The sequence below is a fragment of the Sturnus vulgaris genome, chromosome 12, assembly GCF_052056855.1.
Source record: "Sturnus vulgaris isolate bStuVul1 chromosome 12, bStuVul1.hap1, whole genome shotgun sequence".
Classification (NCBI taxonomy): Eukaryota; Metazoa; Chordata; class Aves; order Passeriformes; family Sturnidae; genus Sturnus; species Sturnus vulgaris.
This window is the reverse complement of record NC_142254.1, coordinates 17,290,255-17,311,509: the sequence shown is the minus strand read 5'-3', so window position 1 is coordinate 17,311,509 and position 21,255 is coordinate 17,290,255. Positions and strand designations below refer to the sequence as shown.

Sequence of the window (21,255 nt, the reverse complement as noted above, 5' to 3'; positions counted from 1 at the left end):
CATGCATAGATCAGCTTTAATCTGACACATGCTACATCAGAAAAGTTTAGAAAAGCCCTCTAGTTAATCAAAGAGCAAGAATTCTCTGGGGATGGAGAAAGCATGTAGTCATGGAAAAACAGGTCAAAATCTCACTAAAATCAAAATATGATTGAAAAATTAATTATATCCTTGAGTGATAATTTCTGAATAGGGATAGAATGAGAGATACTCTACAGGGTTATGCCTTCCAGATGCCTGTGTCCTGGAAAAGCATCCATCTGGTTGTATCTCCAGGATCAGCATATTTGTATAGAATGCAAATCACTCTTGCAACTGCTATTATCTTTCTGCACCGTGGTCATAACTGAGTGAGTCACGTTAAAGGGTCAAAACCTTCTGTTCCACTTCTTGTGATAAGCATCTTTTCACCATGCAGTCTTAGAGATCCTGTGTGCCAGCAGATCGAGGTAGGAGCTGGTATGGGGTGATCTACAACCATGGTCTGTACTAAGAGACTTCTGAGTAACCTGGGGAGCAAATTTACATTTGTAGCTTCAGAAGAACCTTGGTTTAGAAGAGAAAAGGACCATTTTTCAGAAATGCAGGCAGCTATCAACAGCCCCATATGCCTGCTGATCTCAAACACGTGTGTCTGTGTATAAAAATGAATATAGGTAGAATCCTATTATTTCATGTATCATATTAAAAATACCCTTTTACATCTCCAAACAGATTATATTTGTGCAAAATTTAGAAATTATACAATATGTTTGTAAACACTAGCTACAACACCTCTCAATCACTAACATTTTGACTGAAAAGCTGAACTCAGGTATGCTATGAGATGCTTTAAAAATAAACACAACTCTATGGAGAAAAAACAACAAAAGAAACTAACTTTCTTTCCATGAAAAATTTGTAACACGTTCCTCATTTAACAGGAGACAATGTCCAGAATAAAGAACCTAACAATATGAATTTACAAGTGCTTATTTGACCTGATCTCCAATTAAAAATATCTTGGTTAACTTCAGCTGAGCATCCAGGACATGTGTGTGCTTGTAATGATAGTAAAAATTTCACACACACATACAAAAATTGTTTCCTCTTTTCTTCTCAGACTGGACTAGTAATTTTCAAATACCACCTCCTCTTTAAAAAAAAAAATGCTTCTTTTAGAAGAAAGAAAAAGAAACTTGTTTAATCCTGGAGCTAAGCTACAGAATATTTTACAGGAGAGAAGACAAAGGCTGGAACACTGAAGGCTCTGCCAGGTAATTTAAATCCAACTGTGTTCTCTCCAGAACCTTTCTGCCACACATGGGGAATTATTTAACCCCATTTTTGCAGAGGATAACTGCCCTGCTGAGCCTCAAAGGCAGCAGTACAGAGCTTACCTTTAATCCTGTGCAGAATAATGAGTGATACACTGCTGAGATTAGTGAGGCAGTGTCAAACGGAGGTTTCTTCCTCTTTGTACTCTGACTCCACCTGGGTAAAAGCACACTGTTAAGAACCCTTAAGCATACAAAATCTCTAATCAAGTTTTCAACAGCCTGGGCTTTTTAGCTAATTTAAAATTTAAAAGAAAAAAGTTTTCACCTTTGATGACACTCACTCCTTCGCAAGGACAGATTTTGTTATGGCTGCTGCTAGCAAGGGGAAAAAAAAATCCTTAGAAAAAAGTGGAACACGAATTCTGAGATACTTCCAGCCAGCAGGACTCTCTCCACTTCTAGCACCCGTATGGGCTGAGCCCTTTTCACACTCATTTGTATCGTGCGTTAATAGCCTGGCAATGTGTTAATGATGCCCCCACCTGAGATCAGCAATTCTAACACTTTCTGGTTGTCTTATGCAAATTTCAAATTCTTTGCCTTCTGGTTTCTAAACCTTTGGGATGCCCTTTCTTTCTGTTTTAAGTTTTTTCCGCATCTAAGGGGTTTAAAATTTACTTTTTTTACAAACACTATGAGTTTCAGGGACTCTGCTCATTGAGCTTTTACGAAAATGTCAAATATCTTTAAGCCTTAGGAAGAAAAAAATCAAAACCCTGAGAAATGAAAAAAAAAACACGTCTGTTTCGAGATGTGCATTTATAATATATATGCAAACATTCAGCTTGTGTTCAGCCACGTGCTGTCAGGAGAAAATGGTTTTAGCATGGCACTTAGGATTTAAAAGTTAGACCAGAAAAGAACTCCTGGTTTGTTTCCCTGAAGGGAAATAGATTAAGAGAAGGCTCACTTTGTTAACCACTGATAATTGGCACTCATTTTACTTTTTTATTTTAAAAATAGTGAATACATTGAAGCTGAATAACACCAGTTTTCAATTGGCTTATATGCAAACAATAATCAGAATTTATAATTATATCTGTAGCTAAATCTATTTAGAAATAAATACAATTTTAACAGATTGAAATGCAATACAAATATTTATATCAAAACAGAGTTTGAATATGGCAAAACAGAGTTCATTTTTTGAGATATTTTATCAAAACAAAACAAAATGTGACACTATTTGATGAAAAAGAAAACATAGAAAACTAAAACTAAAAAGCCACGCAGAAGTGGAGAAGAGGTTCCTAATAAAAGGAAAAGTAAGGAAATCCTGCTCCCAGTAAGTGCAGTCAGCAGCTCCCTGGTGTGGCAGCACAGATGGGGACACACAGAGATGCTGACTTGATGACAGACATCCTCAGCGGGCTGAGAAGACCTCGGCCACTGCTGGGGCAGGAAAGCCTCAGTTACACAGCAAAGACAAGAGCTAAAGTTGCTTTTTGATGATTTTTGTAGCGTGACAACAGCCAGGCTTTAGCACCGGGCAGTGCAGTACCAGCGGCACGGCAGCAAGGAGCTGTTTTGTTAAGAAAATTGCCAGGCAAAAAAGGCAGCAAAAGAACACCCTTGGTACTACAGAAATAATTATAACAAAATGTTTGCAGCCTCGTACTGCAGTGGACACCAGTGAGGAGCTCTGATGTCAGGGAGATCAGTCAGCAGACCCAGAAAGGACAGGGCTGGGGGAGGCGATGTCTCCAGCCCCGCGTCCGCCTCTGCCCTGCTCTGCTTTTCCCTCCCTTCTTGTGAAGAGCAGCTTGCTGCCCCCAAAAGATGAGAGATAAGGTCAATGGAAATGCGAGGTATTGCCTGACTGTGGCTATTTTTTTCATCTTTTTTTTAAAGAGAGGAAATAATGTGTGCAGAGCAGCAGTGGTTCATATTGGGTCAGTCAGGAAGTGTGGGGCTGAGAATTTAAAAGACAGGCATTTTTGGTTTGTGGTTCTCTCAGAGAGAAAAAGCATACAAGAAGACTTTTTTTTTGCTAAAAAATGCAAACTTTGAGTTCACCAGCTAGCTGAAGTATCAACATCATGTTTCACTCTGAAGAATGTCATTTTAAGTGGAATACTTTGCATCTGTGGCTGCAGTTATTACAGAAACGCTAAATAGCTACAACCAGTGCTCCTTTGGATTGCAGCACACATAATAGCAGAAGGAGGACAGGAAGACAATGAGATATTATTAACTCTATTCCCACAGGTGAAGAGCTGAGGTATAATTTGTTTCAAGCTGAAGTTTCACACATATCTTCACCCAGTACTTACTGTGGAAAAAGGCAGCCCCTGCTTCTGCTGTCCTCGCCTGCCTCCTGCCATCTGTGCCCCAGCTCGGCCCATGGAGAGAGGAAAGAAATCTGAAAACACAAATCCAAAACTAACACTGTGAATACTGCAGGTAATGGAAAAAAAAGAGGATCAGCTGGAGATATATCTCTTGAAGTTACAAAACTGCTTTTAATTTGGCCTTTCATGGTCGTTACTTATAAGCAGTAAACAAGATGATAATCTTTACTGCTGTAAATGGGCACGGAAAATTAATGCAACAGAAGGAAGCTCACAAGAGTAGTCCTTGAACAGCATAGTTGGCTGAAATATCTGGAATTCAATCTGCGTGTTACACAGTTACATCTACCTTCTGATAAGGAAGCTGAAAATAGAGACTCTGTAATTAAGCAAAGTACTCTGTGTGTTTTGAAATTCGTTAATGAAAAATCCAACCAGCCAGCAAACAACTGATTCTTTTGTTGACAAAGAGAAAAGGAAAAGTTTGTTGTGCCAAGACACCTACGAGCAACTTAAAATACATTAAGAAATATCTAAGTTGATGTGACAAAAAAAAAAATAGAGTAAGAAATTTGTCAAGTATTCACTTTAAAAAAGAGTTTTGCAAACAGGAAAAGAATAACCAAGCAGGAGTTTTTTGAAAACCTCGATGATGATTTTAAAAAATCCACACTAATAATTTATGTTGAAGTATTCAAGCAGGAAATTTGACAGCGGAGCTGGTTTGGAAATGCTATTTCTTGCTGACATATGTTTTACAGATATTTTTTAGACCTTCAGACATCATGGCATTATTTATGTGTGTGCTGAGAACAAATTTGCTGCCTTCCCAGGCTTGTTCAAAAATGGTTTTTAATCACTCTATCAAAAATCAGGCTCTGCAGAAAAATTTGGATCAGCTGAAGAGAAAAAAAAGCTGCAGTTGCTCCTCAGTGTGTGTGGAGTCCTTGCACCGTGCTGGTTCAACACTACCTCCTTTTAATTTTTATTGTTAAAAGGAAAGATCAGTGTTTGAGGGATAGGCTGGTCCTACCAGCATAATAAACATGGTTTTTTTAATTAGTCTTCCCTGTGACTGAAGGAAACCAGCAGTCTTTCTAGCTATGTTTTAATTGAGAGAAAACAAGGAAGAAATGGCCATACTTCTTGTACCAAAGTGCTGGACTACTGCAGAGGAGAAGAGAGTCCAGGCAGAGTGACAATCTCAGCTGATTTTACAGGAAATGCCTTTTTAAAGAAAAGACAGACACATTTTTAGCAGCCGATTTGCAACGATATGTTAAAAAAAACAAAACAAAAAAAACCCAACTAAAATCCCAAACACAGAAAACAAATCCTCTTTACTTCTGTAGTGCTTGTTGCAGGCCCTTGGGAACCAAGAGCAGAATAATAAAGCAGAGGACATGAGCGAGGCTGTGCTGTGGTTTTGCAGCCCCAGGTCCCATCTCAAACCCCAGCAGCCGATCCGTGTGAGCCCGCCTGGGTCACTGCGCTCACCCCGGAGCCGTCGGGGCTCCTTGGCCGGCTCACATCACTGCGGGACGAGGCCAGAGCTGGGCTAAACAAAACTCTTGCAAAGTGTCCAGGAGAAAGCCGCGAACTCAATGGAAAGCAATTGGGTGTCTGTTTTCCTTCCTTATTTGCCCTCAGATTGTTTGGGCTGCAAATTTGGCGGAGGTTGATGTCGCAGAGGGGACGGGGACAACTTTCTGCAGAAAACACTGCACAGGCGACCCGAGAGAGCAGCAGCACTCCAAAAGACTGAGCCTTTTCCAAGGGATCAGAAGATGCAGCTGAAATGGGAGCTTCCCAATCGCTCAGCAGAGTCCCTGCATGGGAGCAGCTGCTCTGCACACCCAGGATTTGCATGGCAGGACACATTTCCTGCTGGGATGGCAGCCGCACTCTGCTCTGCTCTCCCCAGCCCTGCAACTGCTCCTTGGGGACTGCGGGCAAGTCACCCTGTGCCTCCCCTTCCCCAGCTGCAAAATGGACAGGAGGATACTTTGCTCTGCTGAGATTTTGGATCAGGAACACAGGAAGCAGTGTTTGTGATGCAGTGTTTGGGATGCAGTATTTGGGATGCAGTATTTGTGGTACACTATTTATCAACAAGGCTCCATCACCAATGCAGCGTTATCATTACAACTATTACATTGCTATTGTTTTACTCCAGATGGAATCTGTGCTATCAGAAGTCATATTGCTGTACGTAAAAATCTGCAAGACTGTAGCACTGAAAAAAATAATTGGTAATTCTGAGGCCAGTATGCCAACTATATTTATTTATACCTCTATTTTTTCAGCTACCATATGATACAATCATGTTGGCAAAAAAGAAATATATTTTAAAGTGTCAGTTGTTGATGGCAACTTTAACACCTTTTATACTCCTTTCCCAAAGGCAAAGGATTATGTAATAAAAAGAAAGTCAATATTATAGCACTGAGGTTTGGAATTAGCATGATAAACTAAATTTTAAAACAGTACTGGTCCTATCCTGCACTTACAGATAATATAATAGAACTGATGACTTATAGATGCTGCCACTGAGAATATAACACAGGAGACTGCCAAAGTAGTATTCCTATTTATATATGTCACATTACATTTATACTTCTTCTACACTTCCCCATACTGGAAGGCTGTGGTGTGTGGACTGTAAGTGTCAGTCAGGAAACTTGCTCCAATTCCAATTCCACTCCTCCTGCCTGAAGCCCTCAGCAAACCTTCCAGGAACTCCTGGCTGCTGTGGTTTCAAGCCAGTGACCCACGAACACCAGTGAGCATCTTTGCATGGTTCAGATTCCTAAAATTCTCCTTTCCCAGGGCATTAAAATAACATCCATGCTACTCTGGCACTTGCTTTGTCACTCATACCAGGATTTGTGTGCATTCTTCCAGGACCATTTATGCCATCTTCCCTTTTAATGACAAACTAGTGATGGTTCAGTGAGTCCAAACGTACCTGGTGTTTCCATCACTAAGATCCGTTGCTTGTGCAGTGCATTTCTACAAGCCATGCAGGAGGCACATCAGTCCACAGGGAGAGAGCACAGATGCCTGCTTTCCTTATCCCCGGGAGCTGCAGGGCAGAGATGAAGGAGCAGCACAAGATTCACTAGTCAATGCTTCTAATTTCCATAAGCTGCAGTGTACAAAACTTATCATGTGTGGGCATATGAACAGAGCACTAAACACAGGTAGAATCCCCATCCTGAAAATTACCCCTCCTCAGCCTCTTATCTCTCCCTCTGCTGTGTCTAATCCTCTTAGTTCGTTGCTCTGCTGCTTCTTCTGTGATACCACGATGCCACTCACTGCCTGCATCCAGTATTAGCAGACTTTCTGCTCGGGATTCATTTAGGAGAAATGTTGCTCAGTGGAATTGTACAAGTTTCTGGCTTGTCTCCTAAGTTGCTCTTCATGCTACACACCCACTGAGTCTTTTCAACTGGTCTCTTTCAAAGGGGACTCATAAATGAGCAACTAAATCTAACTGCATCAGCAAAGTCACCTCCAGACAGGCCAACAGCAATGTGCCTTGCACAGGATACAATTATACAATTCCAGTAGTTTTGATATTTCAAAATTATGACTTTCCCAGTTTCCCAATGATTTTTTTTCAGATTTTATCGATTATCTCATCCACACAGGCTATTTAGTGCCTAGTGATCTCTTTCTAGATAGTTTACAGCAAAGAGGGATTAAAGATCAGTTTAGCTATTAGCTCAGCCGTTTCAGCCTGCCTGCCTGACTTTCTCCCAGAGATAGGCCAGTTTAGCAGCTTATCTTCTCAAATCTGCTCTTGCACATGTGACCCATATTTGCATATGGCACACATCCCACGGGACAGCACCTTTGGTCCTTTGTGTGCTGTACGTTACTGTCCTTTGTACAATGAGCTTGCTTGGGGTTTGGTGAGTGCCACAAGAGCAGGCACACAGGTGTGCATCACACTGCAGATATCACCATGGGATTTACCCACAGGGACTGAACAGTAAGAACAGCCTTGTATTAAAACTAAGCTTAAATAAAATGAAAGCAAAGGTCTACAAATTCTTAGCTAGAAATGGTATTGAGTATGGGAAAACTCAGAGCAGCAGAGTTTCTCATAGCTGAGAAGCAGAGTCTATTCAGACTTTCTTGACAGCTAGAGCTATAATTTGATACTTTCATAAAATACAATTATTACTAGTAACAGCAGTAAGAAGACCCTAATGCAAAAGAAATTTTTATTCTTACCTGTTGGAACAGCCAACCTTTAATACCTATTCAAGGCAGGGCTTGAGGCTGCGTTTGGTCTTCAGGATGAATAATATTGTGCTGGGTAATGATTTGTTCTTGGGAAGTCTAGCTGATTAGCTTCCTGATAACCTTGGATCAAGAGCATTAGTGAAGAACAAAATTACATTAGAAAGGAAAAAAACATTTACCAAAGAGCAGAAAAGGACTCTGCATGGACACATGCATATTGATGGCGTGGCTTGTTAGGTCTGTATTTCAAGACCGTTCCTAGAGAAGCTCAGCTTTATCACTGAGCACGGCTCTGGATGTGACAAAGTCCAGCGGCGATCAGCGTCCAGCGTTATCACCGCGGAAAGGGTCACGACCATCAGCGCTTGCCAAACTCTGCGAGCCCGCAGTGGCGGTCACTGATGGCACAAGTCCTGCTCAACCCCTACCGTGCCCAGAGCCGGCTCATTTCCTTCCCCAGCCGTGCCGTGCGAGGGCAGCAGAGATTGCGGCACGGGACCGAGTGCGGGGACACAGCGGCTGTCCCCTGCCTCGCCACCACAGGGACCCCTGCCACCGCTGCTGCTGGACATCCCACGGCATGACAGCAGCCTGCGCCCGGAGAATCAGACGATAAATAAGTCTCTCTTGAGGTCATAACACTTTTAAACTTTTGCGATGCAGTCACCGCCCCTGGAAGGATTTACAAGACGTGTAGATGTGGCTCCTGGGGATGTGGTTCAGTGGTGGGCTTGGCAGTGCTGGGCTAATGTTTGGACTCGAGGATCTTAGAGAGATTTTCCAACCTGATTCCAGGATGCCCACCCACCTACAGTGCAGAGAGAGGAAAGCAAACAGAGCAGCCAAAGCCCGTGAGCGACTTTCACGCCTTTAGCAGAAAAAGCTCAACACCGGGATTCCGGCTGCACCTGACTCTGATTTCCAGAGTCTCAGTTAAGTCTGTTGGATTTGGTGACACTGAGCGAAGGAAACGCTGTCATTGCCACCCTGCGAGGCCAAGCCACCGCTCTGCCCTGCAGTCGCCAAGAGGTGGAGCCGTGCACCAAATCCCCGCCGCGAATAAAGGCGACCAAGGGCTTTTAGCTCTTTATTCATCCACTTCAGCCAGGCTGATCCTGAGGCTCCATCCAAAGTCAGCTGATGTTTACAAGCAGCGATAAATCAAGCAGAAAGCGCTGACAGTAATGCTGCTCGCTATTGATCGGGTGCTGCAGGTGATGTTCGGGGAGGGCTGGCCGTTCTCTCCATCCCTGGGTAATGGGGTTGTTCGGGATACACCAAGGCACCAAGGACGAGCTGATGAGACAAAGCTTTGGGCTTCTGCTCCGTGTTGGGATGTTCTGATTACCCTTGCACTTGATTCGGAGGCTCAAAGAGGGCCAAGCAGTCGAAGTCAGAGGCAGGGCATGGAGAGGCTGACACAGATGCTTTTCTCTAAGCTGCCTCTTGACCCTATAATCTTTCCCCCATCACAGAAATCTTCAGCTTTTCCTACAAGGTTACATTCTGCTTCCTTGCACCTCTTTGCCCAGGGACGTGGTGTTTTCTGGCTGCCAGGATGGATGCCCTTCTTCAGCCAGATGAGCCAAGCCTGTTTGCAGGAGCTGGAGGGACAAAGCATCTGAACGTAAATCCCATACATCTGTTGGCAGCTCAGGCAAGGATGGCTGGTTGTTTGAAACTGCTCCAAGCCAAGCACTCTGATTTGGTTTCATCTGGACCATTCCACATTGAAATAGCTGTTCCATTCCTGGTGTACTTTACATGAAGGAAAATTTGAAAATCTGTGAGATACTAATTTTGCAGGAACACTATTTCTCACTTAAAAACAAACATCTTGTGAAAATTCCCAAGAAGATCTGAATAATACATCTGTAACGCTGACAGGCAACCCCTGTGATCATGTGTCTTTCATTGCCTGGGGTCTATTTAAACTCTGAATCCCATCTGTGATGCACAAGGATGGCTACTGAACATCCCAACAAGAGAGCTGTGACTTATCTGGAAATATATCCTACAATAATATTTTCTGGTACTTGGTGTAATAAAGGGAATATTGTCGTTGATTACCTCACTGATATGTAACTTTCTGCTGGCAAATCTTTCACAGTAAGGTTATAATAACATCACTCTTCTGCATCTCTGCCAGATACTCAACTCTTTATTTTATGTTCTGTCATATAAGCTGAGTAATTTATATGCCTGTTCAATACAAAAGGTGGTTATTATATGTTTCAAGAAAAGGATTTGACAATACCTGCCTTGTAAGAAATACCGAGTAGTAGAGAGGCACAGCAAAGGAAAATATTGTAAATCAAGAGGTGACAAGGCAGTTTTCAGATGAAATATTAGAACACTGTTCAGGGTTCCACAAACAAATATGTTGAATTATAGACAAAAAGCCACTTTCTAGCATTTGTCCCCTGTTGTTGCAGTCCTTTTAGGGACATAAATCCCACTGAAGTCAAACCATGTCTATAAACTAAATTCCAAAATTAATCCATAAGTAGAGTCTGACATGGAAATGCTTATTATTAGTTTGATTTGTACAAGATGTATAGATATGATTTCAAATAAAAGCAACATTATGGAAAAAATTACGTCAATTGCAGTTTTGTCTGAATAAGGACTGCACAGTATGAATGTGTCCCAAAATAACACATCTGCAGTGATCTAAGTGAAGCTTAGCTAACATTCCCTGCACTGTATTTTTACACAGGTAATTCTATGTGACTGCTTAACCCCAGCTCTAAAACAGCATTGATTTGACAAACGGATGGGGGAGAGCCCCTTGGCTCTCCTTCCAACCTATACCACATTGCAAGTGGATGTACTTTAACTGAGGGACTAAGAACCCTTTGCTGTTTGCAAGTGCCACCACAGTCTGCCTCCAGCCATCCAGGCCAGCAGCCAGGCACAGAATGTGGAAATTTAAATACAGCCAGAGCACGAGGTGAGAGAAACCCGTTTGGGTGTGGGACTGCCTGGCAATGCAGTGAGGGAACTGCAGAAAGGTTCTGCTTTCCTGCAGATGACCAGGGCAAGTAACCCCAGCCCAGCAGGCAGGATTCAGAACATAAACTATTAGGGCTTGAATGCCAAGAACTGATCATGCAAACTGGCTTAATCCCCATGAGGAGAATGCCTGAGCACCGTGGGAAAGAGCAGCTCATCGTGGACAAACATCCAATGTTGTCAATCCAATGCTGAACTCCTCTTTAGAGGCTCACAGGACAAGCCCACCCTGTTTCTGCCACTCTGTTCTGTCCTGCTTTCCAAGGCAGTGCTGCTCCACCAGCAGCCAGCTCCTGGGCCACCTCCATGGCGACTACCCTGCTGTCCCTGGACACCACCATGCAGCCCTTGGCAGCCAAAGGGAGCAGGGCTTAGACTGATCCTGGGCACCACCTGGCTTTTGCAATATCACAGAGGAACAGGAGACCGAAGGCATGGGAAGATAAATTCATCCTCCTTCCAGCTTCCCCTTGAGCAGAGATGTCATTTCCCAGTCTGAGACTGGAAATCCAGACCCCAATTCAGAGAGCAAGGTGAGATTATTATTAGCTCTCAATTAAAACAGGAAGATCATTGCCACTGAAGATGGAAGAGGACATTCCCTGTCTCAGAGCAGCCCACCTGGGAAAGGAAAAACACCCTCACATTGCACTGGGGAGAGGAATGCACGTCACTGCTCTTTTGAGGCAGCAGCTCGGGTAGGAGCCTGGTGACAACAGATGTGATCCTCCTCTAGAGGAGCTGCTGAACTGTGAATGTGCAGAAGTGGATTTCCAAGCCGAGCAATACCTGCTGCCTCGAGTGACCTACTTTTTTTGCACGCTATGTGAATAGGGTTAGGCAACAGTTAATTTGGGGCTGAAAACTGAAACAGTTGGGCAGAAACAATTACCACATGTCTGGTGAATGCCATGGCAAACCTCAGCGCCCCTGACAGGGGCTCCTGGGCAGTACTACATTTCAGTCCCATGCTTTGGGAACATATCCAGCAGGAACACAGTGCTTTGCTAAACTGAGCAATTTCATCCCAATTCATTTATCGGATCCAACAGGAGTTTTGCTTATTGCAATAAGTGGTAGTTTACCAAATGTACTGGTTTTAAGGTTATCTCTTAAATCACAAAAAAATGAAAGGCATTTTCATGTTGAGCATCCAAGCAGTCCTGTGCATCCAGATGAGCAAAGCTGAGTGAGTGAGGCTGTCAGCAGGATGAACACACCAGCACATCCAGCTTTTCCTATGGCTTTGCCACACAGCACAAACAACACCAGCTATAAAATCCCACCCTATGTCACCATCACTCTTCACTGGGCCCTGTGCTAGCAGGTGTCTCATGATTCCTCCCTATCATTATTTCATTTCATCTGGGTCAGCAAGTGCTCACTTATATCTGTACTCATTTATATTCATCCCTATTTGAGTCTTCACTGAGATTTTAAATATTTGTCACCCATACGAGGAGGAGAAACAAGTTAACAAGTGAATCACTCATTTGGACTTTGCATTAGTTTCCCATGCCTGTGCTAAACGACTAATGACTGTTTCCAAAGTTGGGATTCAGTATGATATTTCAGTATATATATTTCAGTATGATATGGTACTTTGACTGTGTACAAATTTCAATTTTTTAACAAAATCTGATTTCTTGATGCATCGGCCAATTAAATTAAACAGGTCTCCTCAAATGAACTCCAGTTACCAGCAAGAAACTTAACCCCAATAGTTGCAGCTCAAAAGCCTGGTGTGTTTTATCTCCCTTTCTTTTTCCCAGAATGAGATCCTGGCACCCTAATTCACAGGCACCAGAGCTGATCTCCACAGAGAGTCGCAATCAAGTCAACTCTTTCTTTGCAGCACAAAGGAAATCACATTTCTTTGAAATGCCGAGGAAATCTGAATGTGTGTTCCTGTTTAGCATGATTAAGGTGTCACATAGCACTCCCACGCACCCCGACACAGAGAACTTCTTGCCGGCTGCTGATGTCAAAGCAAATCAGCTGAAAACACAGAGGGGTTCTGAGAAACACAACTAGGACACGCCAGGCAGGCTGGCAAGGAGCTACCCTGTGCCATAGGGACTGGGCAACCTCAGGGACCACCCCTGAGGCAGGGCACAGGATGGGGACAACACAGCAGTCTCCTCTGCCCCCCAGCATGTTTCTAATACAGGCATGGGGCACAGATCTTTCATCAGGTAGAAATTTCTACGTGCGAGCTGCTCATTATAAAACCCTGATAATAACAGTGCATGTATCCATAGCAATTGGGAATCTCTCCAAGGGGTGCACTGCTTTGCTTTTGGATTTTCCCAAAACCTTCTCTGTGTGTGCTCCATTTTGGTCCCAGTTATGCAGGATGTGTCTCTGTCTCTCCCTGTTCTGTCTCTCATCACCCTGATGATTCCGGCTGCCATCCTCTTGCTTTTCTTCAGCTCTTTGTTCTGTATATTTTTGCTTGTGTCCTGTGGTTTGTCCACTATTAACATTAATAATTTAGGAAATTGTCTGCTTCTGCTGAAATCAATTCCTGTGCTACTGCTGCTAAGTGCTGGGCCTGGGCCCAAGAGCTGCTATGATGGGGACCAAACAAAGGCAACAAAATGAAATGAGAAGAGAGGAAAACAGGCGCCTCATCCTTCAGCACCCTGTGAATTTAGGTAGGGATGCTCAAAGCCTAAGAAACACTAGCACCAAATTTCAGTTGAAATCCCTTTTTTTTTCCACAGGTCTCCCATATTTGTGTTCCCATCCTGGTGCTGGAAGAATTTGGCCTCAGTGCAGGAGCCCCACAAAGTCCATCCCCCAAGGCAAAGCTGCTCAGACACAGGAAAAGGGGACTGACTTGGTGGAAAATACATCAACCTGTGCCTCTGCAGCTGCTCACCTAATGAAAACTGTAAAGAACCAAAGTGCTTGTGCAGAGCTAGTGATGGAAGTGGCTCTGAGTGCCATCAAACCTCCATCACTCTGCCAGGGTCCATCTCCCAGAGCTGCACCAACCTCACGCAGAAGAGATGTCCTGATGGTGACTCATTCCCCTGCGAGTGGCAGAGGGAGAAAAGCACCATGTGTCTCAGGGCTCAGGCTGGGGACCAGGTTCTCCTCATTTGCTTCTCTGGCCTACACAGCTACACTGCTGAGGGCCTCACGTGGGGAAACTGCCAACAGCAGAGGGCACAGACTCTGTCTTGGAGGCACATTTTATGTTCATAATCCCAGGACTTTAATAGCTCTGTGAGGGAGAGAGATAAGTAACAAGATAATGAAAATAGTGATTTAGGAACCAGGTATGCAGACAGTTTGACTAAGGCTGAGAGGATAAATTCATGTGGTATAACATCACTGAAGCTCAACTCCCATCCGTGCTGTTGAGCCATACAGCTGGGGTCCTCTGTCCTTCCTAAAGCAGCATTTTACAGAACTTTTTTACTGGGTTTTTTAAGTAGCTGGATTAAGACACCACTCCCAGATATAAGCAGGCTGCAGCTGTCCCCTGAGGGCAGGAGATACTGGCTGGCCAGAGGAGGGCTTGTGCCAGGACTGGGGCTCAGCTCCCACCAGGAGCCCCACAGCTGGACTGAGCCCTGGCACACGCCTGGACCAGCAGGAATCCTGGGAGCACAGGGAGGACACCACCACACAAATCCCTCTGGCACTCCCGGGGAGTGGGCATGCCAGGAAGGGTGTGGACACCCAAAGCCTCCACTTGCCTCCTCCTCAAGGGCTTGGCTGATGTCCCCTGGGGACCCTCGGCCCGAATGCTGGGGACCCTGTGCTTCACTCCACAGCTGGATCCAAGCCATGTCCTTACCGTGGTGCTGGCTGCCCACTCACACACTCACACAGAATGTGAGGACACACTTCCCACAGCCACGGGAGCTGGAGGTGCCTGGAGGCTGGGCAGGAATGCAGTGCCAGTCCTGATGGGTTAGGGCCAGAAGCCAGCACAGTCACATAATTAAATAACAAGAGCAGATTAGGCAATCTCTGTGCCTCATGTTGACAAGGCTGGAGGAAAGAACAGAGCATGTAATCAAATGAGGGGGGGTTCTTTCTTTCTTTATTTACTTTGAAAGAAAGACAATACTACAGCACTGTAAGAGGTGGCACAGCATGCACTAATTGTGCTGCTGGGGATATTCCTCTCTTGCAGGTTTCAGGATAAGACTGAGATTTTTATTAAAGCCTAAGAGAGAAAAGAACCAGAGGAGCTGGCATTCGCTGGGAATTAAGCCCCCAATTCACTTAATGCTTATTCAATAGCTTCTGCCTCTCCATTTGGCTAACCTGCCTAAGAACACATTCACTTCTTCACATCAGCAACCTGCAATCAGAAAAATCACCTGTAATCCAGCTCCCTCCAGGCACAGACCGATAGCTACACGGTCTCATGACAGATCAGGCTAAATAAAAAGCACAAATTCACAATCTGCTATCAGGAGATGTCTAAGGCTTCCTTCTTTTTATAGTTCCTGCCAAGATATTCCTGCTGAGTCACTGGGTTTGCAGAGCCACGAGCTGGAGAGAGCTGCCAGAGCTGACCCAGGGCAGGGGCTGCTGCTGCCTGCAGAGGCTCAATGGGAGCTGTAAGGAGCACCTGGGCACTTTCCTTGGGCTTTCCTGGCAAAGCTGCAAGCCAGGATTGGAGTGAAATTGTACTGAAGAAATCATCTGACTGGTACAGGAGGTGCTTTAGCTGGATTGCTTCACTGGCTTAACAGGCAACAAGACATCCACTTATTCGGCTCCCTGTTTCCCCAACCCAAGGATGTAATTTGGTGACTCACCACCATTCAGGTACCAGTAATGGCACTTGGAGTTTTTCCCCAAACAACTGATTTCAGATACATAATTCATTTAGATCGTGTTAAAAAAAATACTCTCCCGATTTTTGTCTCTATGGTGCTAAACTCATCACGTAACGCCTTCTGCAGCAGTGACCTGGCATACCCTGAATTTGGGAATCATCCAGACAAGTGAGGCTCTCTGCTTTTTTGAGTCACCCTTCTGAAGTGATCTGCAGAGAAACGATCTGCCCAAAAAGTGATAACCCCAGATTGCTAATAAATGTCCCCAGGCTTTAGCAAACCTGCCAAAAATTTGCTGGACTTCGTGCAGCATCTTTGGTTTAGTAAAGATCTCCTGCAACATGCAAGAGGGCAGGTACCCCGGGCTGAGAGGGGACTCGTGGTGTACATGCAAAGAGACATTTTGTCCTATTTGGGAAATTGCTGGCTAAGCTACAGGTGACACCATTCCCTGGCAGTGTCATTCGTCCTGACACCTTTTCAGTGGGAAGGCAGCTCGTCACGGCCGAGATGTGTGTGGAGTTGCCTTATTTACTCTCCTGGGGTGGCATGAATCAGAGTTGAAAAGTGCAGTATGTTGAAGTCAACCCATATTCCCAAGATGTGCGAGTGTGAGTCACTCAGCAGGGAGATTCTGCCAGGGTCCCTCCTGGACGACCCGGCTGTGTTAAACACGCCGGAAAATCCGCGGATAAAAAAACCCCCAGTGACGCACAGGAGCCGAGTAGGCTCCGTGCCTTTTTGGGGAAGCTTCTGAAAACGCCAACGTTTCCTCTTGATCAATAATCTGGTTGGCAGAGCAGGGCTTTGAAGCAATCCAGAAAGCTCAGCCCTCTGCTCACACGGCCACTGCTGCTCCTCTCCGGGAAGATGACGCGCGGGGTAACCCCGGGCGCAGGCAGGGGAAGGATTTCTCCTGCACATCTATTTAAATCTCCTGGAAGAGCTGCTGCTTACAGGAAAGATAATGCAGCATGGGAAAGGGCTTTCCAGGGATGGGCATAGAAAAATGTTTTAAGAAGAGCAAGTCCCAGCTCAAGGTCTCACAGCTGATTTCTGGTTTTCCCCATCATCTCCTTTCTCCCTTCTGTCCTTTTAAATACCATTTGTGGGGTTATCATGGGCTGCTTACTGCAGCAAGTCAGCTGGAACATTCAGACAGGGGTTTCTTGGCCTTACACCCCATCACTCCTCTGATTCTCCACTTACCAGAGCTGATCCTCCTGTCCCTGCATCCACCACAGTGAGGACACTGTCTTGGCAATGTTTTCCATGCTGTTGTCCTGACTCAAAATACAAGGAAAAGCCACTGACAAGAATATTTCCAGATAAATATCTCATTAATTTCAACCACAGGCAGCTGTGAGTCATTTCCCTTTGACTACACTCCTTTCTAGTGACCAGAAATTGGGTAGTGGAGGTCTGGTACTGTTTAAAATTCATCATTATTTTGAAGGGATATCAATAAATTGATAATTATTCTCAAAAATTCGGGCCTAAAAAAATCCTTCATTTTCTCAAGAGATTTGCTGTTAGTTAATCACCTTTGCTCCTACCACAGCTGTGGGATAAAATTAAGCCATTTTACTGCAAAACTGTTGGACTTCCTTTAAAGAAGGAAAGCAGCAGGTTGGGCTTTCCTCAAACCACAGTTCTGCCTCCTGGTAAATTGTGTCTTTTTCCCCCAAAATAAGAGTGGCATGAGGTGATTGTCAGCCCTGGTCACCTGCTCTGCTGCTGCCTCAGAGCACCAGGCTGGCTCCCTCGTGCCATTGGGATTTGGCAGCTCTGCTGTGCCACTGCTGAGCTTTTCCCTTCTTTGCTTCCCAGCAACTGGCTCAGCTCAGCCTCGGCGTGACTCGGAGCCTGATGGATCACAGACCCTGAGCCTGAGTGCCAGCAGCGTCTCACATGCCAGATGTTTCTCTTTTAGACACATTGCTGCTTTTTGGGTTTTTTTTTTTTTTTCTGAAATAACAACAGCTTGACCAAGACCCAAATCCCCAGTTTCTAAAATCAAAGCTAGAGCTGTTCCTCGGAGTGCAGACAGGCAAGGAGCCAGTCCCTGGTGGGGTCACACAGGGCTGGCCATGGTCACACGTGGAGTGATGCAGTGGCATCATGTGGCACAATCCATCACTGACGCCTTTAGGCCTGTACTCAATATCCACTTAAAAACACAAAACCAAACAAAGATTCCCAGACTGCTGTTTAATCACCGGGTCTGCCTTAAAATGAGCGAGAAAAGAACATTTTTCATCAACTTTCATGGGATTTGGATTATACTTTTTCACTGGAGACGAATTCATGGAAGGACAACCCTGGGCTACCAGCCACCAGCCAGCCTGCCACTCTGTGGAGAGGCCTGTGGGGTCCTTCTGGGCTGTCAGGAGCACTGCTCAGGGTGCTCACACTTGGCCAACTATGGCACAGCTTTAGCTGAGCACAGCACTGAAATCAGGACTTTATTCAAACCCAAACCTCTTGCCAATTATTTTTCATCACATCATTCACTGCTTGTTAGCCCTGGGTTCACCCTGGTGACTAATGACTGCTCTCGTCTGAATTCAGTGCATTTCTAGAGAATAACCAAACTTCAGGAGAAGCTTCCCATTTGTACTAATGAAGAGGAGGGAAAACGTGATGGTGGGGGAGGATAAACACTGTTGTCATATCATGAATTTCCTGAATTCTCCTTGGGGGTGGTCTCTGATGCTGTGGATACTCAAAGGATTTTAACCTGAATCATAGGAAAAAAAATTACCCAGACCCAACCCATGCTGTGCTGGGACAACCTCCCAGCAAAGGAGTGGCCACAGATGGGTTTGTTTCGTGCTGCATTTTAAGACATGGAGGAATGGAAAATATCCCACCCACCTGCTCTTCCACAGTCACCCCTCCAGCCACCTGCTGTCCTGAGGCCACACCATGTCCCAGCAAAGGAAGGGTCCCCACACCAGGCCGGGCTCCCTGAGCACGCTGTCAGCCCAAACCAGACCCCAAAACCCAAAGCAACTTCACTCACGAGCTGCAGGAAGCCAAGAGCTCTGTTTGGCCACCATGAAGACGTTGGAGCCCATCAGTGGACAGCAGGTGACTTGTGGTGTGGCAATGGACAGTCACAGAGCCACCGTGTCCCTGCTGATGGCAGCTCTCCCTCACCATTCCCACAATGAGCTGGCACGGGGCACAAAATGGGCAATTTAACCAACTGACTTCCACATGGGGCAGGAGCAGGGTGCAGCTCAGAGCCCCTGGGCAGCAGGGCAGGGAGAGGAGGAGGAGGAGGAGGAGGAAGGCCCAGGACTGCAGTGGCTGGCGCTGGAGCTCGGGCGGGTTTCCTTGGCAGCCGCAGGCTCAGGGCACTCACCATACCTAAGTGAAGATTTTGTCACCATGGAAACATTGATGTCATCAGCTCTGCAGCAGCCTCAACCTCAACTGCAACTTTTTTCTCTTTTTCTTCCCCCCCCGGTTTGGGGTTTTTATTTATTTATTTGAGAGTTTCTCACAGGAGATTACCCTGGCTGGGTCTGCTGAAACATCCAGGGATGTCCACCAGCCCAGACCCCATTCAGGTCATCTGGGGGTATTGGGGAGCCCCTCATTGGTAGCAGTGGGATGGGGCTGCATTTTGGAAACACCCATCAGGACTGTGCTCTGCCCTCTGTGCACTGACCCATTTTCCCTGTCCTCATAAATCAACTGCATTTCCAAGAAAGGTGATTTGGAAGCTCCTGAAATATGAAGGAGGTGACCTGGGCAGAGGCTTGGCACTCTGGGGTCCTGCAGCTCTCACCGTCACAGGCACTATGGCAGAGCCACTCACTCTCCTGCCAGGAGGAGCCAGGCAGATCCCCAAAGAGGGAACTCCACATCTCCATGAAGGACGTGATGCTGTGTGAGCATCCCGTGGCCATGCACAGCTCTGGCTGCACAGTGGAGCTTTGCCCTTGGTGCTCAGGGAAGGTTCCCCCGAGCTCTAAACCAAAAATCCCTCTGACAATGACATCCAGCACAATCTCTGCAGAAAAGAGTTGTGAAGGAGCAGGACCTGGCATCTTTACCAGGCTGAAGCAAGGAGACTCAGCCCTCTGCCAGCCTCAGTTCCAGGGATGGATTTCACCCCGTTAGCCACATCCACGATTCCCCCAGAGCCTCCTTTAACTTATCAGTTAATAGTGGACTGTTGCAGAAGTCTGGGTCAGACTGTTCCAGCCAAAAATACTCCACCGAGTTCACTGCAATGTTAAAACAAGAATTTCACCTCAGTGAGGGCAGGAGCTGTGCCTGAGCTCAGCTGGCCCCGCTGCCCCTCACACAGCCCTTCCCCCAAGTCACAGGGAGGTTTGTTTCAGCTGTAGCTGGGATTTTTATAACAGTCTGATTTATTTTTTTGTTGCTACAATGGACAAGTCCTGCTCCTACACTAGGCCACTGTGCAGAGCAGAATCTCTCTTCCTTACCATGAAGGGGATCTTGATGGGCCCCATCCAGGCACAGGGATGCTCCTCCAGCCCTGCCACTGCTCATCACATCTGTCAGGCCTGGAGAGCACCACATGGAAGGGAAACAGCTGGTAAAACAGTCAGAGAACAACATAAAACCCTAGTCAATAGACAAGTTTACAATACTTCTTCTTTTCCATAAACAACAATCAACCACAGACTGTGTGTTTCTAACATTATGGCCCAAACTGAAATTTGAAGTGCTCCTGATGAATGTGTTTTTACAACCTTCATGGAACACACTCTGCCCCCTCTGCAGCAGTGAATAACCAAACCTAGCCCCAAGATCATAAAGCACCTGGCAAATGAGTCACTAACATTAATTATCCTTAATGTCATCACAATAGGTAAAATATAGAAAGAAAAGTATCCCTAAGCCAAGGTTTCAGTATTTTAATATAAGGAGGTACAGTGCATGCCAAAGACAGCAGCAACGCTTCTATTAAAGTAAGACAGTCAGTGGGTCTCTGACCTCACATTCAAAGCAAACTTCTCTTTTTAAAAGAACTTTTTTGTAATTTAATGCAAAGGCGGGGATTTCATAGCAAAGGCTTATTTAAAAACAGGAGATTCTGGGTGGGAGAGCCTGCTATGATTTAAAAGTATCTCAGTATCTACTGTGAACAAAATTTCAAATGTATGCTGCATAAGAATTAAAGGATTAATGTCTGATATCCTATCCCAGCTGGAAGAAAAATTAACAAGAAACTGGTTACTGTATCAACTGTCAGATCTGTGAAGCAAACTGGTGAATTTAGGTGTTGAGACCACAAACTGGGAGGTCTGTTCTCCTACACAGAGCTCTGTTTGGATCTTTGTAGAAATTGGTAGGAAAAAGATATTTACATCAACAAGGTTCACCCATGGCTAGCAGATCTGTGAGGTTTGGGTATGTATGTATTTTAAATCTGATTTGGCTTACTGGAAAAATTAGAAAGGTATTACAGTACTTGTTCTAGCTAACTCGTGAAAAGCATGAAAGTGAGATTACCTGAAAAAAAGAAAAAAGCAGGTATCAGGCTAGCAGGAAAATACCTGCATGTTTGATATTACTGGC

General features: G+C 45.2%; 1 protein-coding gene across 3 annotated transcripts in view; it reads right to left on the bottom strand.

The window, feature by feature from the left end:
• Window positions 1-18,826, bottom strand: part of PLCG2 (phospholipase C gamma 2) — a 79,840-nt gene extending 61,014 nt beyond the window's left edge. Inside the window, exons 1-4 of one of the 3 annotated variants that reach the window (XM_088172073.1) lie at window positions 18,716-18,826; window positions 6,579-7,987; window positions 3,593-3,681; window positions 1,380-1,473 (exon numbers count right to left, since the gene is read on the bottom strand). The gene's annotated coding sequence lies outside the window, so the exon portion shown is untranslated. Of the gene's footprint in view, window positions 1-1,379; window positions 1,474-1,584; window positions 1,725-3,592; window positions 3,682-6,578; window positions 8,316-18,715 lie in introns of those variants that run through there. The other 2 variants (XM_088172071.1, XM_088172075.1) reach the window with 2 other exon arrangements.
• Between the last annotated feature and the right edge of the window lie 2,429 nt (window positions 18,827-21,255).